The sequence below is a fragment of the Natrix helvetica genome, assembly GCF_964273705.1.
Source record: "Natrix helvetica genome assembly, chromosome: 5".
NCBI lineage: Eukaryota > Metazoa > Chordata > Lepidosauria > Squamata > Natricidae > Natrix > Natrix helvetica.
The window spans coordinates 26930244-26950501 of NC_138551.1; positions in this window are offsets into that span (position 1 = coordinate 26930244).

The following is a 20258-nucleotide window of genomic DNA, read 5'->3' on the forward strand; positions in this document are numbered from 1 at the left end:
CAAACTGGATCTAACTGCAAACCAGGTACTTTTAGCAGAGGTGGTATTCAGCAGGTTCTGACCAGTTGTGGAGAACCGGTAGTGGCTATTTTGAGTAGTTTGGAGAACCGGTAAATACCACCTCTGACTGGGCCCGCCCCCATCTATTCTCTGCCTCCCGAGTCCCAGCTGATTGGGAGGAAATGGGGATTTTGCAGTGTCCTTCTCCTGCCACACCCACCAAGCCACGCCCACCAAGCCACACCACACCCACCAAGCCACGCCCACAGAACCTGTAGTAAAAAATGTTTAAACCCACTACTGATTTATAGTGAATGTAAAATAATAATGCGTATTCCAAAATGTGATTGAAGTCTGAACTACAGAATCAAAGAAATTGGCCCTGCTATCTATGCAATGCTCCTTCAGACAATTCTCTTACTGCACTATCTCTTTATAATAACTTAATTACAGCCTAGCAACTTAAAGTTCCTACAATCTTTCCTTATAAAATTGAATTCAAGACACTACAACCACCTCCAGAATTTTTTTTTAAAAAAATTATGCTGCCCGGAACAGCTGAGTGAGCAAAAAAAAAAAACTATAATTACATCTCATGATTTCAATACTATTTTATGTTCATACGGCCTAAAATTGAAATGTTATTATTGTTGTTAAGTAGTCATATGCTGACTCATATTTACTAATACCAAAAATCCCTGCTTCCTTTTCATATGTAATGCTTTTACATATATAGGATTGTCTTGGAAAGCAATTATTTTTGGTAATCTGAATTTTTATCATACTATAATAGCATATATGTATGTATGTATGTATGTATGTATGTATGTATGTGTGTTACAACCCCTGGTATGCTCAAATATGGGAGGAAGCTCATTACTCCCTCTTTCTGTCCTTCGGCTCATCACCGAAAACCATCCAGGCAGAAAACCATATTTTTATTTTTAATGTTGCCTTTTTATATTTGTACATATATACAACAAACCTGTGGCTTAGTGGCTAAGACTCCTGCCTAGTATATAATACAGCCCAGGTTCAAATCCCAGTAAAGGTATGGCTAGCTGATGAGAGCCAATTAGCTTGAAATAGATCTATACTAGTCTCCCTTTATTTATTTATCAGTACAAATACAACACACACACACACACACACACACACACACATATATATATATGGTGATATTTTTTAGAAAAGGAAATTGTGATTTAAAACAAAATTTGAGACAGGTAGCCATGTTTTATCATGTGGAAATAATGTCAGAGTTCATTTAAAAAAAATCTTTTCCAAATGATTTGTGTATGTATAATTTTAAACAAAACACTATTAATCTATTTCCTCTTACAACAAGGGTGCTGGATGCAAATGTATGCTTCAACATTTGTAAGAGAGTTGCTTTTTTTCCTTATAGTGATTACTCCTTTATTATTTTGTTCATCACATTTGTATGCTTTTGCATACAAGGCTATTAATGGCTTCCAAGCTACAAAAAATGGTATTGCTTTGGCCTTTGCTAACATTTGATAGTATGAGCTTTTTGAGGGAGGGTTCGGTTTTTTGCATACTGTAGGAAGTTAGCATCCACCCCTCTCCTAGAAAAATGAAATATCCTGGGAAATATTGAAAAAGGCAGAATATTATATTTCCCTGCATAAGAAATGAAGAAACATGTTTTTAGGTAGGAAACAGACTCATTCTTAATAGCCACCATCTTTGTCAATGGGCCATTAAAATGCCAGAGCCAATCTATTCTACATAACAAAGATGTTCCTCCTTCAGGCAGACCCATCTGCAACAGAAACTCACCAAATGGCATCTGAGAACTCAACCAAGCTTGGGACTCAAAAGACACACAACCTACAAAGTTAGCTAAGACCCCGCCCCTGGAAGTCTAACAACCAATCAGAATACATTTCTTACACAGGAACAGGAAACAGAGAGGTGGGGCTGAATAGCAAGTATAAAAAATCAGGAACTCTCAACAAGCCCCTTTCCCCCCCTCTTTTCTCTTCTTCACCCAACATCTTCAAGCAGGTGATCACCTTTTTCCCCAGGACCTCAAACCATATGGTCCTGTCCACCATTAAACCATCTTTCCAAGCAGCCTCCATCTTTTTCCACACTTGGAACTGAACCCAGATGGACATTTCTTCCAACAATACAGTTCCTTTTCTTCCAGTCTTCTCACAGTTTTCCGTGTATGGGAAAGAGAGGGAGGAGAGCTGATACCACTTTACGTGGACAAAAATAAGTGTGTATGAATCCATATGAATGTGACACATCCTGCCATTTTATGCAGGGAAGTATTGCCTGGCATGTAGTTCAAACAGCTGAAAGCAGATGGTGAGACACTTTTGTTCTCTAACAGCCTTTTCAACTAAAGAAGCAGCACCCTGTGGTGTTTTAGTTCCATAAAAGATTAGCTTAAAAATTAATTAGTGCTATAATACCGTGTTTCCCCAAAAATACGACAGGGTCTTATATTTTTTTGACCCATGAAATATGGCCATGGGCTTATTAAAGGAGAGGGCTTATTGTTGTTGGGTTGCCGGGCGGCTGCTCCCTTGCAACCGGGCTCCCGAAGAGCCGGGCACAGCTTCAGGGTCGAATGGCTGTGTTGCGCTGTCGCAGCAGCAACACAGCAGTCATGAGGTGACCATGCTCGCGGGCAACCCCCCCTTTCCAGCCGGGCACAGCACCACTGACCAACCTAGCGGTACCCAGAAAGCACCAAGCAATGTGAGTACCTGTTCGCCGCTCTCCGCCTCCCGCGGCTTGGCACCTTTGGAATGCCCTTAGGTGAATGAATGGGGCTCTGCATGGCTGGAGAGGGGGGTTGCATGAGCGGCTTTTCCGCTCCCCGCTTGCGCGACTCGCAAGCTCACGATGCCCTTGGCTAACTCTACAGTGCATGCAGAGCCAGGGCATCTCCGCTGCTGGCACCGCCCACTGCCTTGAGTTTTTTTTCCGCTTTCAAAGCACAGAGGACAGATGCCACTCTGGGAGTATGCTCTATGGTAGCGTACAACCATAGAGCGTACTCCCAGTATAGTATCCTACTTCCGTGCTTTGGAAGCGGCAACAGAGGACGGATGCCGCTCTGGGCATATACTCTATGGTTGTACGCTCTGCAGCCCACAACCATAGAGCATACAACCATAGAGCGGCATCCATCCTCCGTGCTTTGAAAGCCGCAAAAAAACCCAAGCGGCGGGCGGTGCCAGCAGTGGAGATGCCCTGGCTCTGCGGGTACTGTAGAGTTAGCCAAGGGCATCGTGAGCCTGCAAGTTGCATGAGCGGGGAGCGGAAAAGCCGCTCATGCAACCTCCCTCTCCAGCCATGCAGTGCCCCATTCACTCACCTAGGGGCATTCCGAAGGCACCGAGCCGCAGGAGGCGGAGGGTGGTGAACAGGCGCTCGCATTGCTTGGTGCCTTCCAGGTACCGCTAGGTTGGTCAGCCGCGCTGTGCCCGGCCAGAAAGGGGGGTTGTCGGGCGGCTGCTCGCGAGCGTGGTCACCTCATGGCTGCTGTGTTGCTGCTGCGACAGCGCAACACAGCCATTCAACCCTGAGGCTATGTCCACCTCTTCGGGAGCCCGCTTGCAAGAGAGCAGCTGCCTGGCAACCCCCCCCCCTTCAGCTGGGCACAGCGCCGCTGACCGACCTAACAGTATCCCGAAAGCACCAAGCAATGTGAGCGCCTTTGCCCCCACCTCGTTCCTGTGGCTTGGCGCCAGGCAGAGCACCGCTTGTCAAGCGGTGCTCTGCCTGGCCGGAGGGGGGGATTGTCCAGGGGGCTTATTTTCAGGGGGGGTAATATTTTTGCCCACCTGAAATACGTGGCTAGGCTTTAGTTTCAGGACAGGTCATATTTTTGGGGAAACACAATATTATTTATTGAAAATAGCAACTACTGCAAAGGTTATAGGGAACATGTGCTGAGCACCAAGCTGACTTTAGATTACCAGCAAGTGCTGCTACATCCAACATTGTGAATGAAAGATTATAAGATGAACTATTGCAATATTGAGTAAAATATCAGTGACTCTATTGTTAGAAGCTTGTAGGAGCACAGCAATTATTTATTAGCACTCTACTCTGGAAACAGCCCTAGCTTTTACTTCAAGTGAATAAGCAGCCATGGCAGTTATTTATTGGGACGAAAAGAGCCATCAACAACATACAATTGAGCAGCTGAGCTCAACCAATGCTACCCATTAGTGTAAATATGTTATAAATTCTACAATGAAATCTTGGCGGCTGAATACGTCCATATGAAAGAAAGTAACTTGCAACAGGTTTTTTTTTTTGTCAGCTTTAAGGCTGGTGCTGCATAAAATACTCTGCTCTTCATGCCCATCTCACCAGGACTCTGATTCCACACACCTTTTGACTTGAACAGACTCTTGGAACACCACCGCTGTGCTCACACAAACTTCCTGACCTCCTTCAGACAGGTGTTAATTTTGTAAGCGTACTATTTTGTTTTACTGAATGGTCTGACAAGAATCCCCCAGGGATGGCAAAAACCTGCAATTCCTATTAATGATGTCTTCAGGAACTCCAGTCTATATTATTTGTTTATATCTCTCTAATTATCTAGATTTGTATTCTATATATTTGTAAGAAAATAATGATAAAGGTTAATGGTGAATAGATAAATGTTAAAAGTAATTATAAGAGTGTATATTTGTGAATGACTTTGAAAGAGAAAAATAAAAAACTTTCTAAAAAAAGGAGAAAGAGAATGAAAAGAATTGTGCCTTTTGCCTTTCTTTCTATAGCTTGCTGTAATTATCATCTTGTTCTTTTCCATGTCCTGTTTGTCACATTTTAATTCCCATCTATATCTTTTCTTAATCCCTACAAAATACTGTATATAAATTGTTTATGGTTTTGTTGTTATTGTTGTTTTGAACACCAGCAACTCCTGCGATCAACAAATCTCAGTGCTTTTGTGTGAGATGTTGTGCAAGTTATTGAGGATGTCTTTGAGAATTAGCAATCTCGTAGGTCATTTTAATTTTCCTGGATCCTTGGGATTGTGGAAGACAAAATGGTCTGAAAAAGCCTATTGCTGGCTTTATAGTCACCTGAAGTATGCTAAAATGGTTTGTTTTTGTTTCTTCTTCTTCTTGGTATTTTATTGATATGTTTTACTTGGCTTGTTTATTTTAATTTGCAAGTTTGTATGTTTTTTTAGTATCCCATCTTGAGGAACCTTCAGTGGGAAGGCAGAATGATCTGTGTGTGTATGTGTGTGTGTGTGTAGACATACACACAAACACACACACACACACACACAGATCATTCTGCCTTCCCACTGAAGGTTCCTCAAGATGAGATACTAAAAGAATACACACACAAAATCAGTGCCAGGATTCAGGAAAGGGAGAATGATTTCAAGCTTCTGATATAACTGTCAAAAACTGTGTGCATGGACAATGTCACTTTGCCAGCAATGTGGGTATGGCCTTCTGTATCTCCTCTGGTCTGGGAAGACAAGATGTTCCTAACAGTTTCATAGATGACCTTATGCTTGGCCACATTCTCTCCATTTTACTTTATCTTAAACATCTATTTGAAAAACAAGCATTCTCACGTAAGGGAATGCAGAATAAGGCACCACCTTAATCCTCAATCCTAGCTCCTCTGTTTTAAAAACTCTTTGTGTATTTCTGTGTATGTGTGTGTGAAACAGTGTGTGTAATATATGTGTATGTGTGTGTGAGAGAATTTGTATTTATTTATTTATTGTTGACATTTCTAAACTGCCCACCTCCCTCAAAGAGTTTTTGAAAGAATTGCAACTTCTGGAGGGGAAAGCAATTTGCTTCTTGTTTTGAATTCCTGGGTCGTCTGTTGTAGAGAATTCAGATTAAGCACACATTCATCTCACGTGTTAGCAAGAGGACAACAGCCAAGTCCTCTGAAAACTTCTCTGTTCTTCTCAGGACAAGGCTACCCACTGGAGAATTCTGAGAAAAGAAGCTTTGTAAAATGTAATAACCTCCCCTCATCCAGACCAAAACTCTTATCTTTACACCACAGAAAAGAGAACTTCCATGCTAGTTTGGAGAAGTCACACTGTACTGTACTTGTATGCCCTGTGCTCTGCAAGTTGATAACAAAGAACTAGTGTTTCATACGGTTGCTTAATTCCATAGCAGCATTGCACTATTCCCTCTCTCCCACATACAAGGTGTGTGGTGTACACAAATGAGCAATTTTTTCACAAATATCCCTTTCTTTTGGGATGAAACATTATCTTCCTTTTCTTTTTTAGAAATGTGAAGCTATCATTACATTGGCAGAGCAGTCGTGCATACACTGCTGGAGCTGTTTGTCCACATTGATCCATGACTCCCAGCTTGTTTCATTTCCATAGTTATGTCACTAATTGGCCTCTATTTACATCCGATGACCTGTTCCCACAGTAATAGCTCTAGGTTCATTGGGTCCGTAGGCAAGATTTCCTCTAATCAGTTTCTTCCTCTTCTAGTGAACACCATCATTAATATGAAGCAATACTATGTCAGAGATATTATGGGGAATTGCTATTAAAACCAGCCAGTTTGGCAAGTCAGTCAATAAAAAGGCCCCAGGACAGCTCTTAGTAGGTTGCAAATTTGCTGAGGTTCTCACACGCCGATGCTTCCCTTCTGCCCACCTTTAAGGTTCATTCGTAGATGATCTTTTGCCACACGCATCAGAGATCTTTTGAAGGAATTACTGTATATTACTGCCTTCCCATGCACCAATAAGTCAGCTCTCTGACTGAAAATGTCATCGACTATGGGAATTGAAATGGACCCTTCTTCCTCCCTCTCTCTCTCTCTCTCTCTCTCTCTCTCTCTCTCTCTCTTTTCATCCCAGCACTTTTTTATTTCATTCCTTCCTAGTTATTTTCCCGTGTGCTTCCTTTTTTATGACTACAGTAATAGCTGCTTATCACTTATAGGTAATCTTATAATGTGCTATACAGTTCTATGGGCAGGCTTACTCAACAACAAGTTCGGTTTTGTTCAGAGCAAATTTTCAATTAAGCATGCACAGAATTACAATTGCATCATAATTTAGTATGAGGAGAAAAAGGAAAAAGAAGATATGGAAGAACTGTGCCTCAAAGCTCCAGAAAAGCCTTGTATTTTACTAGAATAGACTAATTCATCATGCAAAATGGTAAGTGGTAAAGTCAGTCAGGCTATATGCTAAATAAGCAGTTTCATTTTTCTGCCTGTACATGGCCCAGCATTCTACTTTAATTAAAATATGTAAAGGAGTCATGGTTATAGAGAGACTTGATATCATATGATCGTACTTGACTAATCTTTAGATTTTCATGCCCTGCTTGTCTTATTACACTAGAATGCTGAAATAATACTGTTGATATTATTCCAGGGTAATTGTTCAAACCCACACCATGTTTGGAAATCACGCCTAGTTTCTAAGCCAAATAAATTATTATTGCAAAATCCATGACAACTCTTTCCTGCCACTCAGTTGAAGACTATGTCTGATATTCAAGACTGAGCTCATGAAGTTCCTTTAGGACTTACTTATTTTCAGTGACTCCACCATGAAGCCCTAAATTAAATAAATAAGTCAATTAGCAAATATTTTAGTTAAAAAAGAGAGAGGAATTGTAATCCACTAGAATGTATGTTATTAAAAAAAGAAGATATATACAATATTTGTGTAATATTTGTATAAATCTCTTCATACCCATTCAGAAAGAAAGCATAATTTAAATATAATTCTACTATTATTTACCATATGGCATATCATACATGGACTAGCAATATATATTAACATTTCACCTAGATTATTAGAATACAATAAAATATAAATGTTAAAAATATTAATGTTCAAATATCAATGTCTAGGCCATCTAACGATTGAAGTGCAACATTGTTTATATAAAACAAATCAGATACTGGACTGGTATATGTCCTCAGCTTACAGATGGTCACAATGTGATCTACAGCTTGACCTGGGACCCCACAGTCACACTGAAGGGAGGATACTACGTCCCATTTATACAGAGAGTCCTGGGAGATGCTGTGTGAAGTGCGAATCCTATTCAGGATTGTCCATTCCTGATGTGGCAGATCAAAGTCTGATGCCTTTTTTTTGTGGGGTCTCCCTATATCTGGCGTTCAGTGGGCCATTTGGTTTTCCATTGGAAATTGATGTCAAAGCTCTTGGGCAGTTTTTGTGCAAGTGCCATTTGGGCTTCCTGGATTTGAGTCTTTTGGCTGATAAATGAGGAAGGCCGGCATGCGCTGGTAGGAATGAGTTGTTCAGAATTTTTCTGTATTTTCTCTTAAGTGCATCTTGCCACATTAATATCTTAACATTGTGATGAAGACCCCAGTCAGCCTGCTGTCCAATGTTGTGACTTGAAGCTCTTTTATATTTATCCCATCTTCTGTTTCTTCGTTTTTAAATTGGACAGCATTTGAACAAAATTGTAAAGACAGCAACAATAGAAAAGGCTGACCATTATAGACATGGACTATGCCAGTTTAGCATAGTGCATATATGTACTATAGCCCAAAATATGGTTTAGGAATTGAGTCTGGCTCTCAGCCTCAAATAGTTGTTCATTCAAGAAACAGAATAACTCGAGATGAAAAAGGCTGTATTTGCATTTGAATGATATGCAGAATACTGTACAAAAATACCTTTTCAATCACAAAGGTACATGCTACTTTTTGAAACAACCTTCAAGTGAAGAGCACTGTGGAAGTTATATGTGGTTACTCAACCGTGAAATACTGGTGAAGTGGGCAAGCAACGTCTGCAGTTTCTGCATTGCATGAGAAAAGTACACCTTCCTTCCCCTCTCCTTACCACTTTCTATAGAGGGCTGATCGAGAGCATCCTATCATATTGCATTACAATCTGCTTTGAAAGCATTACTGCTTCAGACAGGAAGGCGGTGCAGCGAGTGGTGAGGATGTAGAAAAGATTGTTGGTGGTTCACTTCCTTCTATCTAGCACATAGCATATAAGCGATGCTTGAGGAGGGTCCGCAGCTGCACATCCTCTTTATGACCTGTTTTCCTTGCTACTTTCTGGGAGGAGGCTTCATGGTATCCAAAGCAGAACATCTAGATTCAGTCACAGTCTTGTTCCATGTGTTATCAACCTTGTGAACTCTCAAGCTTCCTCTTTCCGCTATGTATTCAAAATGGACAGTGAAAGGTGTGTGTGTGTGTGTCAGTGGTGAAATTCAATTTTTTTTACTACCGGTTCTGTGGGTGTGGCTTGGTGGGTGTGGCAGGGGAATGATACTGCCAAATCTCCATTCCCACCCCACTCTGGAGTCAGAGGTGGTATTTGCCGGTTCTCCAAACTACTCAAAATTTCCACTACCGGTTCTCCAGAACCTGTCAGAACCTGCTGGATTTCACCCCTGGTATGGGTGTAGGTCAGTGGTGGGTTCCGGATCCCGTCGCAATTGGTACTCTGCGACGGGGTTGGACATCTACCACAGGCACATGCGCTATGCATGCATATGCACCCACCGCCCTGCGACAGTACAGTTGCTTGGCAGAGCATCGCGCAGTCACCGTACGCTGCGTGTGCGTGCGCAAATGGCTTGGTTGGCTTAAATAAAGATAAGGAATGAGGGCGGGCGGGTAGACCCTCCAAAGCACCATTCCGGTATGGTGGCTGCTGCTCCCAGCAGCCACCAGTACGCCCGTACTGGGACATACCGCCCAGAACCCACCACTGGTGTAGGTATATATAAGATGTATATAGCATGTTGAGTATATGTATGTTATATATGCATATGAGTAAACACTTTGTTTTGAGAGCAAGCAACAGAATTTCATTTTTAATGTGTGCCAGTGTGCCCACAGTAAAATTACAATAAAGGTTATCTGACATCATTATCTATGTAACCTATGGGTTGTCCATCCTCACAACCATCCTAAGGAAGTTCCTTAGTGCCCCCCCCCCCCCAATCTGTTGGTCATCTATTCAGCAGGAGTAAAATGCTTGATTATGCATGGCTGGTCCAGCTGATTAAAAATGCAATGGCCAGACTCTGCTCAGCTTCTCTTTTACTTACAAGGTAATTGTGACACCCAGTAAGAATGTACAAAGCATGATTAGCTGAACAGAACAGAATGCAAGAAGGAGTTGAATTCAAAAGATAAGCCAGCTGCCAGAAGTGATTATTTTGCCTTTGTATGCTACATCAACTTTTTTGGAAGAATCTGATGTGATTTAAACAAAAAAGGGAGAGCGTTAGGGCGAGAGTGCAGATGGGTGACCATTAGACACTGAATCTGCCAGCCACCATTGTTCTTCCTGTTTGTAGTGGCGAGTTCTTACACAATAGCATCACAATGATGATAAACCGCCCTATGTTGCACAATCAGTTTGGAACAAGGACACAGCTTTTGTTGTCATTCTGAGAAAGGCAGCAGAACTATTATATATTTCTCTAGCATAAAGGGAGGGAACCTTAGAAGAGCTGAAAGCTGCATTTTGAACAAATGTTTACTGTAAATATGATCAATGCAAGACTTTTGCTCACAAAATGCTATTTCCGAAAAACAGAATAAATGGAATCTAAATCTTTGAAACTATTGAATGATTAGAATTTGCAGAAGGGTTTCACAAGAATTCTTGGAAGGCTAGAGTTTTATGGATCTTCTAATCAGAAGCAGCAACAACATATTTTACAGGACAGTTATTCTCTAACGATTCTTAAATCAGCATATTTTTGCAAGCTCACATTCACAGGCAATATGTCCAAAGAGGGAAACTACAGTTATTTGGTGTTGGGAACAGCAGTTTGTCGTACTCGTTTTTATTTCCACTCACTGACAACTCAAAGCTGGTTGAGGTCTCTGTTGCTGGATTTGTCAATGACCATCTGAGCTTCCAAAGTCAGGCAGGTATACAATGTTCAGTTCTAGGGGAACTTTACTTGGGAGTAATAGATTTACCTAGGAGTAAGCCCTTTTGTCTGGTCACTATTTCAAGGTGACCAATAAGCCAGGACTGAGATTCTAAAGACATAAGAATAGCAGCACCAGAACTAAAGTAATACCTGACTAAGTCAGGGTTTGTTTGTTTTTTACTGATCCTTGGTGGTCCAAATTTGTCCTCAAAACTGCATTGCACCTGATCCTTTGGTGATACAATCTAGGACTGTTTTTGCTTCTTCTTCTTTTTTTGCTCTTATATACTTGCAGGTATTGTATGTGGACTCTGCCCTCACTGTCTTTAATCATAATTGTTTATTCTCCTTGTATATCACCATTCAATACAGATGTAGGGTGGTTTACAATACAATTAACAAAAGCATCTATAGCAGTTAAAATGCCCACACTAAATATAAATAAACAACCAAGAGCTAATCAAAATCACAATACAAGGACAAGTTAAAGTCGTAATAATGAAAGATAAACAATCATCAAACTAAGTAAAATGATGTAATTAATTAAATCAATATCAGTAATTCAAAGTGAACTGAATTAAACAAACAATTCAGCCAAATGTTCTTCAGAAATATTCTGTCTTGAGTAGCTTCCAAAATGCTACAAAGGATGATTGTAACACTGCAGGGAGATATTACACAAGATTAGAGAGATAATGTCTCTTTGACTTTATTCCCTTTACTTCATGAAATTAAAGAATGACCAAAAGCTTCTCCTGTATAATAAACACAACACCTAAAACATATCACCTTAAACTAATTTAAAATCTGGGAGCTAGTAAAGATTATATAAGATTGGCATACCATATTCATAATAATCAGTTATTATCAGTGCTCTTGTTGCATTATGGTATCCTTGTTGAATTTTCCATGCTATCTTCTAGAACAGGTCCACTGTGTTCTGTAGTAATCTATGTGAGAAATCACCAGCATTCAAGACTATCTATATGGAGATCACTTCCGGTTCCTGTAGGTGACAGACGTGTTGTCCGCTGCTTGTCTCCCCGGTGGGCTCCTTTCAGGAGCACAGGGGGCCCTGGAGGGGTCTCCTGCTGCAGGGCGGCTTGCTGGAATCCCCCAGACTCAGCGGCAGCCAGCGGGGGTGTTTCCAGCCTCGCCCCAGGAGTCGGGGAGCGGAGGGGGGGCATGAAACAGCTGCTGGCTGTCTGCCCTCTTGACGAATGGGCTCTGGGAGGAAAGAGTTAAGTGAAAGAAGAGTGGCTGAAATGCCAGTAGGGAGAGATCACAGCTGCAAGAGGTGATTACTGAGCTGTTTTCTTAAAAGGAAAAAACTTTATGGAACTCCTTGTTCTTCTCCCTGCGAAAGGAGGAGCCAAGATGGCGCCCCTCCATCTTTGTTTATTGTACTTATAAATGAAGCCTGCCTTTTGAAACTACCTTTGGAAAAAAAATCTCTGGTATTTGTCTTAATACCTCCTCTGAAGATGCTCTGGACCTCTCCTGTTATGTGGTCTTCCTGATTAATTTTGATTATTTGACTTTTTCTCTTTCTGGTGTTCCCCCGTGCCTTGGAACTGTGAAGGAGAACTAACTTTTCACCTTTGGATTTGCCTGCCGCCTTGGACCAGCACAGCTGCGTGCTCCACTGACGCCATTCTCTTTGTAAAAGACTTATCATCCCTGAACGCAGATAAATGGGGCCCAAAAAACCACAAACGGGCAAGTCATTCTCGGCTCCTGCCTCTGCCACCTCCAGTCCAAGCATGCAGCAGATGAAAATTACTTCATTGTTACAACAAGAAGGGACTGGAGAGAGCTCAAAAGCACAATCTGTTAACCAAATGTTTCAGGAAATTATGAGGGGTCAAAATGAGTTGAAAAAAGAGGTGACAGATCTCAAAGATGAACTCAGAGCTGTACAACATCATATAACAGAAAACAAACAAAGAATTGGGGTGTTGGAGGAGGGGGCAGCTGGATTGGGGGAGGAGGTTAAGGCAGTCCAGAAGGGAAATTTAGAATTGGAAAATTTTATGGCAAAAATAGAACTTGAAAGAATGTCCTTTTTTATCAGATTCCAGAACCTACCAGAGACAGAAAATGAAGATCTTAAGGATATTATGAGTACAATTTTAGCAGAATATATTAAGAGAAATAGCGAACAGTTGTGGTGGGATATGGATCTGGTTTACAGGATTAATTCAGCATATGCTAGAACACACAATGTTCCAAGGGAGGTACATGTTAAGTTTCTTAGCAGGACCATGAGGGATGAGGTGCTAGGGGCCCAAAGGGAGGGACCATTAAAATATAAAGATAAAGAAATTACCATTCTTAAGCAAATTCCAAAAAAAATAAGGGAAAAAAGGAGGAAGTATTCCTCCTTATCAAAGAAATTATACAACAAAGGAGTTTGGTTTAGATGGTTATTGCCAGAGGGAATGTTGATTTTTTGGGAGGGAAATAGAATTAGAATTAATACAGTGGACAAGGCAGAAGCCTTCATTAAAAAACATAGTTCTCTCCTAGAGGACGAAAATAGGGGAGGTGGTGAAAAAGGTAGTAATGTGCAAGATATGAAGGAGGAGGGGGCTGTGGCTCCATCTGGGGACAGGGAGGAGGGAGCAATATCGAAAAGGCTCAGGTCACAAAAATAAATGTATTTGAAATACTATGGTAATTGTTGATATACTAGAAAGTGACAAAGAAAGAGATGATTGAACACATGGTTGATATAATGTAAAACAAGATTATGTTTATGCTTATCTTTTATACGTTGTTTTTAACATTGTAAAAATTGTGAGATTCGGGGGGATTTCTACCACTAGCACGGGAACTGCCAAAATTTTCTATGTACCTTTTTAACCCCTCCCTATAAATGCTTAAATACCAATAAAATTCTTTTTTAAAAAAAGACTATCTATATGCAAGTGGGATTACAATATAACTTTGCGTCCCAGCCTAGTCTAATAAGAGAGTAGTTATGCCACATCAGGCACATTTCTCAACGTTTTTAGAGGCAGCCTCAAACAGTCTGACCTAAGCATAGTACACGAAATTGTCTGCTACAATGTTCTACCTGTCAACGACTACTTCAGCTTCAACCTCAATAATATGCAGGCAAACAATAGAAACAAACTCAAGGTAAACCGCTCCAAACTTGATTGCAGAAAATACGACTTCAGCAACAGAGTGGTCTATGCCTGGAACGCTCTACCTGACTCTGTAGTTACATCCTCTAACCCTCACAGCTTCAACCTTAAACTGTCTACCGTGGACCTCACCCCATTCCTATGAGGACCGTAACGGGGCGTGCATTAGCACACCAGCATGCCTACTGTTCCTGTCCCACTGTTCCCATTTATTTGTACTCATTTCCTTTGTTCGTGTCCATGTTTATATTTATACCTGTTATCTTGTACATATTTGACAAACCCAAAAAATAAAAAATAAAAAACTATGCATCTGAATCTTTGGTGGAGTGTATTCCTTCCAAAATAAGTTGAATGCCAGCCAGTAGACCATCTTCTGTCTCGTCCGAATTGAGCTGTATACTTTGGTCGATCTCATTCAGCCCTTCCACTGCCTCACTTGAAAGAAAAGGAAGATTACAATGATCTATTGCTCTAAGTCTCTGAATGAACTCACTGTGCAGCTTTAGACTGATGTTGAAAAGTAGAGTGATAAAATAGTACTCCACGAAGTAAACATCATGGGATTAAGTGGTTATCCCACAGCACCATCCTATGAAAGCAACCACTCAGAGAAGCGTGAAATTATCAGATAAAAAAAGTGAAACTAATTATTGTCCACACCTAGCTTGGATCACATCATTGCACCAGTGTGCTATGATCGAGTACAGTGGTTAAAATATTAATCCAGCACTCAGGAACTCCATGTTCAAGTCAACCCACAGCTACAGAAGCTCACTGTGACTTTTTCAGCGCAACATACCTCACAGAGTTTTTGTTGCCTGGTGCTGGGGAGAGGAATCTATTGCAATCCATCCTAATGGATCTAACATCCTTGCAGAGAGGAATGCTGATTGTAGATCTAAATCTTGCCACCATCTTTAAGACTGGGAATTTTGGGACACCGGTACCCTGTTTCCCTGAAAATAAGACCTCCCCGGATAATAAGCCCAATCAGACTTTTGAGCACATGTGCTAAAATAAGACCTCCCTCTAAAATAAGCCATCCCTGAAAATATTGCAACACAGCAGCAACCATGAGGTGACCACGCTCTCCGCCTCCTGCACCTCAAAAATAATAAGACCTCCCCGAAAATAAGGCCAAGCGCTTATTTCCAGGGTCAAAAGAAAATATTTTCCGGGAAACACAGTATATACTGTAAATATTCTAAGTCAAGGGTCAGCAACCCGCAGCTCTGGAGCCACATGTGGCTCTCTCATCCCTCTGCTGCGGCTCCCTGTCACTGGTCGACTCCACAATTGATAGGGCTTTTGGTTAGGACAGGTAGAGGAAAAAGAATGCTGTGCTAGGAGGAGACTCTATGGTGGATGAACTGGACTTCTGATCAGCTCCAGAATTGAACAGGGAGCTTCCAGTTAGGACCTTTGTGGCTCTTCGAGTGTTTAAGGTTGCTGACCCCTGCTCTAAGTAGACAAAAAACCCAAGTCACAGATGGAAGTTACAGGCCATTGTTAATGCTATTGCTAGCTAATCAATTATGTTTTCGTTAAAGGGCAACAACCTTAACTGCAAAACTTTATTTATTATAAAGCTCTGGCGATCCTATCAATTAACCAATTCTCAACTTAGGATACACCTGATTGATATTTATAATGCACCCTGATTGTCGGAAAATGTAATCTTTATTCTTGCTACATTCTTCTTGGCATGAAAGCATTAAGCTATAAACAGCTATCCAATAGTTTCTGTTTAAACTGGGGGAAAGAGACATCGGAGAGAGAGAGAGAGCAGTGAAATGAATAAATTTTGAAGGTGTGATAACAAAATAAATGAAACCTTTTTTGTTATACGGTAAGTAAACACAGCACTGATATATTTCTCAGCAGCAGCAAATTATTCTGCATGTTTTGTGGAAAAATTACTGGGGGAAAAACCTATGTGACTTGCTTTAGAAAATGAGGGGCTTTAAGCTTAGAGTGCTATTATTAGTCACAAAAGGTGGTGGGAAGGAACTGGTTGGTTTCTTTTATGTAATTATGAAGTAGCTTTTCCTCTGAAATCACAAGGAATTTCTGTAATTGCTCCCATTAGATTGAAATGAGAAGTTCCTGTCTTCTGATGTTCTTATCAGAAAGTACCAGCACATGCCTTTATAGTCTATATTAGCATTCCATTTTTTTTCTATCACGAACTGTACATCTAGCAATGTGTATCTTAAAAATATGAATTATTCTCTAGGAGAAGGAGAATGGAAAGGAGAAGAGAGCAATTAAAACCCCTGTAGCCTCATCTTTAGAAGGTGATTCTCAAAGGAACAGGAAATGACTCTGCTTTATCCCCTATTCCCATCCTTACTACTGCAAATATTAAATAAATAAAAATGTTATTCTTAAAGCTACTTTAGGCAATGCTTATTGAACTGCAAGGAAGGTTTGGGAAACTGGCATGGGGGAAATATTTTTCAAGTGATATAAAGTGCAAGAATTTATGCTTCAGTCTCAGCTGCTTTAATACTTTCAAAGCCTCCTTTGGTACACCAGCTCAGATACACGCACACAATTTATATAGGACAGTTGATATGATTGATGTGATATGATATATGATATGATGTGATGTGATATATGTGTCTTACATATACATACATCTATACACACACTTACACACACAAGTTATATATACAGGTAGTCCTCCACTTAACCATAATTGGCCCCCAAAATTTTGTTGCTAAGTGAAATATTTCTTAAGTGAATTTTGCCCCATTTTATGATTTTTCTTGCTATTGTTGTTAAGTCAGTGGTGGGCAACCTTTTTTTTCAACTGAGCCAAATCTCGCCAAAACCACGATTGAAATTTATTTTGAGAGCCACATTTTTAAAACCGAAAATACATAGGATGGTACACTGTTTTTAGTTTCAATAAACTCTGGCATTTGAAGCACGCAAGTCTTAAAGCTGTCAAGTTACAAGATCCTTGCACCCCTAACCCTTTAGGAAAAAAAACCCCGGGGTCTTCAAACCTGACAGCTTGAAGACTTGTGGACTTCAACTCCCAGAATTCTGAGAATTGAAGTCCACCAAGGGCATCAATCATATTAGCCCAGGGATCTGCAAAATTGGCTCTTAAGACTGGTGGACTTCAACTCCCAGAATTCTGAGAATTGAAGTCCACCAGTCTTAAAACAGCCAACTTTGCAGACCCCTGTGTTAGCCCAAAGCCTGGTGCTGGGCCTTGCTCCCCCATTGGTGGAGCCCCAAGAAGCGAGGAGGGAGAAAAAGAGACGGAGGCCAAGGAGCTTTCCCCCCCCCCCAGCAAAAATCTAACCGGGGAGCCGGCCGGGCAGTAGCAAATTAGCCAATCATGCGAGGAAAGCGAGGTCTGACCGGGTGGGCAGCGAAACTCCAGGGCTCTCTGTTCTAATTCCCCGTGAAAACTGTTGCCTCTGAAGCGTTTGCTCTACTGTTTGAACCTTTTTCCTTTCCTTTTTCTTTTCAACCCACAATGATTAGGGAGGATCCTGAAGTCGGGCGGGGACGAGAAGCGAGGAGGCAGAAAAAGAAACTGCTTCTCGTCCCCGCCCGACTTCAGGATCCTCCCTAATCATTGTGGGTTGAAAAGAAAAAGGAAAGGGACGCTTAAAGGTTCAAACAGTAGAGCAAACGCTTCAGAGGCAACAGTTTTCACGGGGAATTAGAACAGAGAGCCCTGGAGTTTCGCTGCCCACCCGGTCAGACCTCGCTTTCCTCGCATGATTGGCTAATTTGCTACTGCCCGGCTCCCCGGTTAGATTTTTGCTGGGAGGGGGCGGGGGGGAAGCTCCTTAGCCTGCGTTTCTTTTTCTGCCTCCTCGCTTCTCGTCCCCGCCCGACTTCAGGATCCTCCCTAATCATTGTGGGTCAAAAAGAAAAAAGGGAAAGGGGCGCTTGTTTTGAAGTGCCCGAGAGGACGGAGGGGAGCGGGCGCTTCAAAACAAGCGCCCCTTTCCCTTTTTTCTTTTCGATCCACAATGATTAGGGAGGATAATAATCCGGCACACAGAAGAGCCGCATTAAAATGTGTAAAGAGCCGCTTGTGGCTCACGAGCCGCGGCTTGCCGACCACTGTGTTAAGTGAATCCCTGCAGTTGTTAAGTTAGTCACTCAGTTGTTAAGTGAATGTGGATTTCCCATTGACTTTGCTCATTGGTAGGTCACAAAAGGTGATCACATGACCCCGGGACACTGCAAACAAGCATATGAATTTTGATCACATGACCATAGGGATGATGCAATGATCGTAAGTGTGAAAAATGGTCATAAATCACTTTTTTCAGTGCGGTTGTAACTTTGAATGGTCACTAAATGAACTGTTGTAAGTCAAGGACTACCTGTATTGTATATACATATACAAGTAGTTCTAGACTTACAACCAGTTTTTAGGAATCATTCAAAATTATAACGGCACTAAAAAACTTATAAACCAGTCATCGTACTTAACAACTATTGAAGCATCCCCTAGTCATGTAATCAAAATTCAGTCTCTTGGCAACTGACCTGTATTTATGACGGTTGAAATGTCTTGGGGTCATGTAATCATCTTTTGCAACCTTCTGTCAAGCAAAAAACAATGGGGAAGCCGGATAGCAGTAGCACTTAGATTTCTATACCATTTCATAGTGCTTTACAGAGGTTTACAGAGTCAGCATATTGCCCCCAACAATCTGGGTTCTCATTTTACCGACCTCTGAAGGATGGAATGCTGAGCAGGTGAGACTTGAACTCCCAAACTATTGGCAGTTTCACTTAACAACCATGATATTAACTTAACAACTACAGTGATTCACCTAACAACTGTGGTAAGAAAGTTTGTAAAATGGGGCAAAACTCAGTTAACAACTGTCTTGCTTAGGGATGAAAATTTTGGGCTCAGTTGTGGTCATAAGAAAAGGACTGCCTGTACCTACATACATGCATATCCTATATCCAATAGACACACACACACACACAAGATATAATTTTCTATGCTTCTACTATGCCTGAACATTATTGTTCCGTTTAGCTAGGCCTTCCTTAACCCAGTTCCATTTACATGAGCTGGAACAACAGCTCCTATCATTCCCAGCAAGCATGGCCCATGCCGGGAATTCTGAGAGCAATTGTTCCAGAATGTCTGGAGGGCTGCAGATGTAAAAGACTGACTATATGTTGTTTCAGACAACATAACACTGAAGGCCTTCTCTTGGAAAGAACACATTTTTCATACACACTGGAGTAAATAAATTTCCCTGCACTACCAGCCCATCCATAAAGCAGCAGAGGAAAAGAGAGATCTATCTAATAGTGGCCAATAGAAGCTCTATTATTATGTTTCCCAGCTTCATCAACTTTAAGCTGTGTAGACTTCAACTTCCAGATTTCCCCAGCCAGGAGGAAATTCTGGGAATTGAAATCCACATCTTAAAGCTTCTGAGATTGGGAATGTTAACAGGGAAACACAGCTCTGTAAGATCAGAGGCTTTTTTTTAAATCATTTGATCTTGGAAACTTTAATTAGAGTTATTTGAGGATGGCACCTCCGCATACAAAGCAGATGCTTTGCCACTGAGCTATGTTCTTTCCTGAAGATTAAATCCCAAGATGCCCATGCTGCAAATTAAAGCTTGCATGTCATCACAGCTTCAATACAAATTATGTTGGAAATTGCAGGTTGTACGTGTATTCAGAATCTCACAGAATTTATAATCACATTTATAATGTCCTAAGAGTTCACTAAAGCCTAAAGTTGTTTTTCTACAACTGGTGAGAAGGAAGTCATTTTTCATAACACATTTTTTTTTAAATGCAAACACTCCCAATACCCCATGCCAACCATACAGACTTCATTCATATTATTGGGATTTTCTATCAGCGCTCTGTCCAATGGCAAGGGACATAAAGAGCAACAACAGGGAACAGGAGATAATCGTAGTAAGTTTGATAAGAAAAGAGCACAGAACCTTTAGCTGCAAATAAGGCAATGAAAGCATGCAATAATAGCATGGATTTCATTTAATAAAGACCTTAACTTTTAACTAAATACTTGCAAATGCTTTGCATTAAGAAAACACAGGTGTCCATTTATTTTGTTGATATCTAACCTTTAGTTAAATTCAAATTGAGCAGCTCCCATTCATACAATATGCTTAACTAGGTCAAGAGCCTAGGGTGTC